The sequence below is a fragment of the Haemaphysalis longicornis genome, unplaced genomic scaffold (assembly GCF_048455015.1).
Source record: "Haemaphysalis longicornis isolate Haplotype H1 unplaced genomic scaffold, Haemaphysalis longicornis Haplotype H1 scaffold_2, whole genome shotgun sequence".
Classification (NCBI taxonomy): Eukaryota; Metazoa; Arthropoda; class Arachnida; order Ixodida; family Ixodidae; genus Haemaphysalis; species Haemaphysalis longicornis.
In genome coordinates this window covers 169,127,751-169,134,151 of record NW_027526295.1, presented here as the reverse complement: position 1 = coordinate 169,134,151, position 6,401 = coordinate 169,127,751, and the positions used below count along the sequence as shown (strand labels likewise).

The window sequence follows — 6,401 nt, the reverse complement described above, 5'->3', positions numbered from 1 at the left end:
TATTCTGGCAAAATTACTTCTCATTATGGCAAAACTGAAGAAGGGGCGTACAAAGACTGAGACAGATAAGTATATTCAGTGGGTCCATTTCTCGACAATAACGTAGAGCGCAGTGCCAACGAGGAGGAGGGAACAGCAGAGCACCAGCCTTAATGATGTTCCGTTTTTCTGTTCATCCTAGTCTGTACTGCGCTCTCAATAGTTGTCATAAGTCACTTAACAAGCCCATGAACTTCTCCGTTCAGTCTTCTTGTCCCCTCTAATCAAGGAGAAGTTGATGTGGAGATGGAAACTATGGAACACTGGGATCGCACATAGGAGGAAGAAAGGCACTCAACGTACGCACATCGCTCTTGTCGTCCTTCACCCCCTTCCGTATTAGGGGCAGACTTTAACCTGCTCTAATTGTGAAGGAGTGGCAGGTCAAAAGGATCAATAAGCACAATATGGAGGTTTCTTGTTTTTAATAAGTCATCGAGGATGATACGGGTTGACTGTTTTTTTATTGTTGTCCCCACTAAGGTCACACCGCGACGGACATTCACCCTTTCTTTTTCATTGCGTTTTCTACGGTAGCGGTAATAGTCGTTTTTACACTCGTTCTGATGAGGGCAAGAAAGATGCTTCTCAAGAGCTCCGCGAAGTTGTACTCATCGTCCCGTCCCGCAAGGCCCGACTGAGCATGAATGAGAGTTTTGAGTGCTTCGAGCGCGGTGTCGTCGACGGTGGTATCAAGCGATGTGTCCCCCTGAAGTAGCCGTCCGAGTGATTCCAATCTCCGTCCAGCTTTGACAATCACGTCACGACTACCTCCTGCATTGAAAAAAAATGTTTTTCACTTAACGTCTCAAAGGACATTCTATTATATATAAGGCTTATGCGAATCAAACGTGATTTTCCACTGAAATAAAATCGTACGTCTACAAAATACAGATACACAGCTGTCTAAAAACTTCACAGTTAGAGAAACTCTTGTCCGGCCCACTTGTCAGTGATACAGCCAAACGAATGCCGGTCTGCCTTGCGGCTTTTTTGTACAGATTACTTTCATTACGGCATTTCTGTCACACCTAAAGTGCAGTTAAGGCTTCAACATTATTTGTCTTACTGCCGCGGAAGATAGAATACGTTTTTTTTAAGTTGATGGCTCTCTATGGTCCTAAAGAATTTGTTCATTGTTTTGTCAAGTAACATTGTTTAAGTTTACTCTTTTGCCCCGTACAACGCGGCTAAAATCGGTTTTTATGCACGTGTAATTTGTGAACTGAAATATTGTCTAGCGGCCTTACCGGTGTTGTAAATAGGTGTCTTGCCTCCATGGGAGCGCAATCTACATTGGAAGAAAAAAAGAGTCACGCAGTAGAGTTTTTTGAGCGTGCCAAAAGAGCATTTTCATGCAAAATGAAGACTAAGTGGGACAAGTGTTTACTCACAGTTCTGCGGCACCTGGGCGGTCACCAGCATGAAAACAAAAGAAGAATAAGAGTAACGCTTCGTCAACTTTTTTTTTGAATAGCAAATAATTTTTGTAGAATGCAGACTCAGGTTCAGCTAAGTTTATTTTGTTTTTAGTATGACAATAGCAGATATCGCTGTCTACATGAGGGCGATTCGGTCAGACAATATTTTCACAAAACAATCTGGGCACCTCGCCCTGAAAAACCTCCTTCTTAAGTATGGCTGTATATCTTGAAGCAATAAATAGCTACGTTAAAAGTACTATAGTAGCGAATACTACATTTCAAAGTGAAAGCACTTGTTTGAGGCTTTCGCAAGTGTTCAGTGTTGTTTTTTTTAAATAGCTGGTTTTAATATTGTTTGGGATCCGTGTTAAACTTGGAAATCGTTGAAAGCTCAGATTAATGTGTGAGACACTGAACTCACAGGCAGAGGTCCAGAGGCAAGTGACGAGAAGCAGCGTGCACACCTTCATTAGGCAAAATCTGCATAAAATATTAGGGGGTGGAGCAGTCAGTATTCAGTGTTCCCGCTTAACCGCTGTAAAAATATGTTGTATCCGACACACACCGAGTCACCGGCGTGACAGAGGGACGCAGACGCTACCTCGTACCCACGGGGAAAGAGAGCCTTCATTGTTATTAGACGCTATTTATTACCGGGCTGCCGTTACTTATGATGATAGTGTAAATTGGCCCCCATAACACTGTGCGCCATCTGGTGGAATGAACATAACTAACTTACACAACAGAATCTACTTACTAAAAGCAAAGTATTTGAAACGCAAAGGCGGAAAGAAACCTAAACGATCTTACACACGCAGCCGCCCGATTTACGTACAAGTGTATGTTGGCAGGAGGCAATGCTAAAAATACCAAACCATCTATATTCCATCGAAGACACATCTCTGGTTGTCTGCAAAACGTGGGTTTCGTTGACTAAACGCAATAGAAGAAAGAAGATTATTCTGACTGAGAGACGTGGAAGCAACAAAAACAAAAATGGAGACAAATTCGATCAAACTTACAGTCGAGGAAGGAATTTCGAAGTTACGTATAGAGCGGTTTACATCGCCATCAGCTTATATAGTGCGACTGCGGTGGATATTGCACATGCGAAGTAATTGCTACCGCCGACTGCCTACGTTGCACTTGAACTTTATCGGCCTTGTGTTGTTGCCCGGCCTTTGAGGGGAAGCTTGAAACAAGAGCAATAAGGGTCATTCATCCTCCGTCGTGAAAAGGTTCTTGCTTGATAAGCTTAGTGGGTCGTGATTGATATCGTCGAGTACTTCGACATTGGGGACTACAAGCTAGAACCGATTCTCAGCTAGAACCAATTTCGAAAGCTCATCACAGCAGTCAAGCAGCATTGCTACGAGGTCATGGCGGTACATAATAAAATCCTGCCTGGGTGCTGTTTCTAGTAAACGACATATATAAATTTTGACAATCAGCTTTCGCGCATATTTACGAAAGAAACTGGCGTCTTTTTCCATAGGTCAAGAAAGCGAAAACACGCAGGCTTGTGTCGTCCTCCTGCTTGTTTCGCCCAGAGAGGACGTTGAGTCGAAGAGACAAATGAATATAAATCAAATACCCTCAACAAGGGTTTCCCGAAGTACAACGGGGTTGTTCCGTATCGTAAAGTAAATGAATGGGCCAAATGGCAAGTATAATTTTGACCCCGCGGGGCTGGAGATAAAATAAGAGGGAAATGCTATTTAGCTACCCACAGTCAAGACCCGGGGAGACTCCCCTGATCTCCCCTGGGATGAAGCGGGAAAGATTGGGTTGAAGGGAAAGGGGAGAGGATGAAGGGAATGTGTTACGGTAAATGGGAAGGGAACTGCGACAGCGAGTTTTAGTTCTATTCCAAAGATATATGACTCCATTTTAGGCCGGATCTCTGGCCTCAGGGAGGGCATTATACGGTGCAAATTCAGCAATTTTGTGGCCCCTGCAACAAGGTTCCCGCTAACCAAACACTGACTGTCAGCCTGAACCTCAAGAGAGGAGCGGAAAGCTTGCATTTGTCGTAGAGTCCGCCGATTGGCGGTGTGATCCTGACTTCATCATGGTCTGTGGAGAATGCAAGGCCGCCGCTAGTTCATCCGTCAAAAACACATTTCCTATGGATGCGGTGCCGTATAACACTGCGGGAAGCCCTGAGTCGTTTTCTTCTACAAGTTCGGACATTGCAGCAGCAGCGGTCGCGGCCGGTGACAGTGGCTAAATTCTACCCGTTTTACACACAGGTTTCTACTTTCTTGATTGCTGTCGAGCTGCTGAGGACACGCATCTGATTCAGCACTGCCGGCTACTACACGTGCCAAGTGTCGACGCCTGCGCAGACGAACGTCCGTTCGTTTCCCACCGCTGGCTGCAATACTGAGGCAGCACTGAGGCAGCAGCCGTAAAGGACGCCCATCCCGAGCCCACGTCACCATTGCAGCAGCAGCGGTCGCGGCCGGTGACAGTGGCTAAATTCCACCCGTTTTACACACAGGTTTGCACACTTTCGTTTGTACCCTGAATTCTTAGTTACCCCTTTTGTGTTGCGACTGCTGCTGCTACAGTGTTTTTGTGGTGTAACCATGCCGACCAATGCTGAACTGGCGAAGCGAATAGAGGAGTTGGAGGAGTCGTTTGACAATAGGGTGTCCAAAGCTGTGGAGGCCACCGTTTCTTCCGCTCTGTCCAAGTTGCAGCTTGAGTCCGCTTCGGGGAACGAACCCCTGCGGAATGAAGTCGCTGAATGCCAGGAAAGCATGACCATGCTAAATGACCTAGTGGAACACTAAAGACTGCACTGGAAGAGCTTAAGGCTGCCAATAGAAGGCTAAATGCACGCAACGAAGAACTGGAAAGTAGAGTAGCGGAACTTGAACAATACTCATGGAAAAATAATATCTAAATCAGGGGAGTTCCGGAAACGCAAGGGAAAGATGTAGTGGCAATAGTGAAAACAATCACGGAAAAAATAGAAATTCCTTTTTCCGAAGCTGACCTTGATGTCGTGCACCGAGTACTTGCTAAGGGAAACGTCCAAAACCTAATCGGTCGCTTTTGCTCTCGCGCCAAAAAGGCTGAATTCGTTGCGAATGAGCGGAAGGCACGACTTCAAGCAGACGAAATCAACTTTCACGGTACTGACCCAAAACAGGTCTACATTATTGACCACCTCACCCCTGCCAACAAACGTTTGTTTGGGAAGAATCTAAACCTGAAAAAAAAAAAAAAACTGGCGGTTTTTCTGGACCAAAAATTGCCAAATTAAGGACAGGAAAACCGAAGTCAGCAAAGTTCACCGTATTAGCAACGAGGCTGACCTTTCCATCTTCTGTTAATATGGCACCTGAATAAGCAAATAACAGCAAAAGATGGCCTACATTGGAGTGAACGAATTCCAATCGATCTGTAACCACACGTGCTACTCTGCTGTCCACGTTAACGCCCGTAGCCTCCGCAAACATTACAACGAATTTCACACTTTGTTTTCGTCTACGACCTCCCCCATTTCTGTCATTTGTGTCTCGGAAACATGGCTATCAGAAAGTGATAAGAACCTGTATGGCTTCCCCAGTTATACCGCAGAATACTGCCACCGACGAAATTAAAGCCATGGTGGATCAGCCATTTTTGTACTAGGTAGTGTAACCTATAAACGTAGACTTGACCTTTCTCTTAATGTTCCGGATTGCGAATCTGTATGGATTGAAGTTGATAGTCCTAATTTTTTAACGATAACAAGAAAACCGTTTTTGGCTGCATTTACCGTTCGCCGAGCAGGCCTATCTCAAACTTCTGTTCCGCTTTTGATGATCTCCTGTATTCTCTGTCAAACGAAAACAAAAACGTCGTGATCTTAGGGGATATAAACATAAACCTTCTAGATGACTCGGTCACGCACGTTAATGAATACACTAATTGCTTTCTTGGCTATGGATATGAGACACTAATTCACGCACCAACCCGTTCTTCGAGCACCAACCCAGGGACACTGATTGATCATGCGCTAACAAATGCCCTCACTCCACCTGAAGCTTTTATCATTCGAGCAAGCATTACTGATCACTATCCAATAGCCCTTCGTTTTCACTGTGAAAAAAACTATTCAAAAGATCAGTCATACAGAACAATATTCAACAAACAGCAATTCCGAAAGTTAATGTCATGCGCCCCCTGGTCCCGAGTCTTGTCGTGTCAAGATGCTTAGTCATTGTACAGTGAATTTACGGCGATAATAAACAACTGCATAACGTCGTCTACGTCTACAGTAAAGTGTCGTAAAAACTACTCATTCCCAGAGAACCCCAGGTTAACTCCCGGATTGCTCAAAAGCATGCGTAAAAAAGAAAACCTGTACAAAAAAACTAAGCGGCAACCTTCCAACGCCGCGCTTCTCAGGCGGTACAAAAAATATTGTTACTTTGACGCTATTGCTGAAAACCGCTAAAACGAATTATTACGAATGACGAATAAGTGAAACCTGTAGCAACAGCGGAAAGCAGTGGCGTATCCTTAACGAATTTCTGAACAACAATGCTCATCCGAATGTTATTTCAGAAATACAACACAACGGTCTTTCTCTCAGCACAAACAAAGAAATCGCGAACGCCTTCAGCTCATTTTTTTCGACAACATCAAATGTAACGAATGCACAATTTACCTCTGCACAAAGAAAGGTTTCACAATCATTCTTTCTTTTCCCAGTTTCATCCAGTGAAGCTAGTTCTACTATCACTAATCTTAAAACAACCAGTGCCCGCCTTGATAACATTCATGTGCGCTACATGAAGGATACTTTTGATATTATCTGATACACTAGCTTAATTTTTAAATTTAATTTTTAAAATTGCTGTCTTCCCACAAGAGCTGAAAAGAAGTAAATTAATTCCTGTCTTCAAAAAAAGGGATAAGACTGCCATGAATAACTACAGA

The 6,401-nt window shown here is 44.1% G+C and overlaps 1 long non-coding RNA gene across 1 annotated transcript; it reads right to left on the bottom strand.

The window, feature by feature from the left end:
• Positions 1–447: 447 nt before the first annotated feature.
• On the bottom strand, positions 448–2,591 carry LOC144167513 (uncharacterized). The gene is made up of 2 exons (XR_013322016.1): positions 2,486–2,591; positions 448–1,943 (listed from the first exon to the last, which is right to left on the bottom strand). It is a non-coding gene; the product is annotated as an uncharacterized LOC144167513 (long non-coding RNA).
• Positions 2,592–6,401: the final 3,810 nt, after the last annotated feature.